The sequence below is a fragment of the Cucurbita maxima genome, unplaced genomic scaffold (assembly GCF_002738345.1).
Source record: "Cucurbita maxima cultivar Rimu unplaced genomic scaffold, Cmax_1.0 Cma_Scf01376, whole genome shotgun sequence".
NCBI lineage: Eukaryota > Viridiplantae > Streptophyta > Magnoliopsida > Cucurbitales > Cucurbitaceae > Cucurbita > Cucurbita maxima.
In genome coordinates this window covers 3,313-5,279 of record NW_019273392.1, presented here as the reverse complement: position 1 = coordinate 5,279, position 1,967 = coordinate 3,313, and the positions used below count along the sequence as shown (strand labels likewise).

The following is a 1,967-nucleotide window of genomic DNA, read 5'->3' as shown; positions in this document are numbered from 1 at the left end:
TTCCATAAAAAACATAATATATAGTCCATACTAAGGGCATTTGGTCTAGTGGTATGATTATTGCTTTGGGTGCAAGAGGTTGTCCAAAAGAAAAAAAGCACTAAAATAATTAATTATCAGGTTTATGAAAAAGAAATTGTCATTCTTTTGTCTTTTAAAATCTATACTAAGGGCATTTGGTCTAGTGGTATGATTCTTGCTTTGGGTGCAAGAGGTCTCGAGTTCGATTCTCGGAATGCCCCTCCAAAAGAAAAAAAGTACTAAAATAATTATCGTTTCAGGTGTGAGAGGTCTCTCAAGTATATCCTTTCTACTATAAAGGCATTTGGTCTAGTGTTGTTAGTCAGCTATTTGAATAGCCAGTATGAGTGCTAGGTAAGAAAGACATTCGATTACGGCAACATTCGCAACTACCAAAGTGCACTAAACCTAATAGAGATCTTAGATCTAATAATAATGGAACTTCAAGCCCATTTAATCAATCCGCTTTGTACCTTATTGTTGACCGAAACAGTTGCACGTCAGGCCCAAATTCTCTCTCAGTCACCCGGAGACGAAAGTAAGATCAGATCTGAAGTTTACGAATCGAAGAGAAAATGGATCTGAGTTATACTAAAGAAATTGTTCTTTTGTCTTTTAAAATCCCTTACCTTATAAATCATCAGACAGATTTATGAAAAAGAAATTCCGAGTATGACTTAGTCATGCTATTTGAATAGCCTGAAGTCATCATAGCCTATCCACCGGTTCCAAAGACTCCTTCGGCATCAATGTGCTCCAATGAAAGAGATCATACCCTTTCCTGAACCAGAACTGGGCACAAAACGCCGAGGTAGAAAGTCGAAAGCGAGCTCTTTTCGTGTATACACAATCTCGAAGCCCATACTATAAAGGCATTTGGTCTAGTGTTGTTAGTCAGCTATTTGAATAGCCAGTATGAGTGCTAGGTAAGAAAGACATTCGATTACGGCAACATTCGCAACTACCAAAGTGCACTAAACCTAGTAGAGATCTTCGACCTAACGATAATGGAACTTCAAGCCCATTTAATCAAATCCGCTTTGTACCTTGTTGTTGACCGAACCAGTTGCACGCCAGGCCCAAATTCTCTCTCAGTCACCCGGAGACGAAAGTAAGATCAGATCTGAAGTTTATGAATCGAAGAGAAAATGGATCTGAGTTATACACGCTTTCAGTTTCAAAAGCTTCGCTTGGCTACGGTACTTTATTTAGGATGTACAACAATATAGTCATCTCTTAGCCGTGTATAGAGAATTCCTTGATCTTTTCTTTGGCGGATAACACAAATGAAATCGATTCTCTGACCGCCCATCTTATGAGTCCATTCATGTCTTGTTGGTTTGTTGTACTATTTTATAACTCTCTCGATTGATCGAAAGACGTTCGACAGTTGGGAGGGCCTATCGTGAGGGAACTTTCCTTTTCATGGTAGGCAAATTTAAAGAGGGAGATGCGTATGTCCACGATGATCAAGGTAGAGCGACTTCTTCTTTAAAAGAGGTTGGTTTTATCGAAACTGTTTAATCCGCTTACATTAAAGAAAAAATAGAAGCCCTTGGTTTGGCAGATGTCAATTCGTATGGCAATGTGGACTCGACTCAGGATGAGGATTCCACTTTTCATACTGCTGCTATGAGCTGAAAGAGCTGGTAAGCTATCTCACTAAACGAAAAGAAAAAGCACATACGGGTTGACCTCGTTACAAGTGGCGGGGGCTAGCCAAAGAAGGTCAGTCGAACTAGGTTAGGACCCTTGATCTGGTTCAGCTAGGTTCTTCCATGCGAAAATGTATGTGTATCCGTATCTTCTTTTTGTTTATACGTTTGGAGAAAACTGCTAAGCCCGCCTTTCTTACCAAGTGTGATTCAATCTTTCAGCTCAAACTTTCCTCTCGTCCGACGGAAAAGGTAGGATTACGACTACCTTTTCCTTTTCTTGCCGGAGCC

The 1,967-nt window shown here is 40.0% G+C and overlaps 1 non-coding gene across 1 annotated transcript; it reads left to right on the top strand.

Annotated features, from left to right (window-relative positions):
• Positions 1–170: 170 nt before the first annotated feature.
• TRNAP-UGG lies at positions 171–242 on the top strand. The gene has a single exon. It is a non-coding gene; the product is annotated as a tRNA-Pro (tRNA).
• The last annotated feature ends 1,725 nt before the right edge of the window (positions 243–1,967 follow it).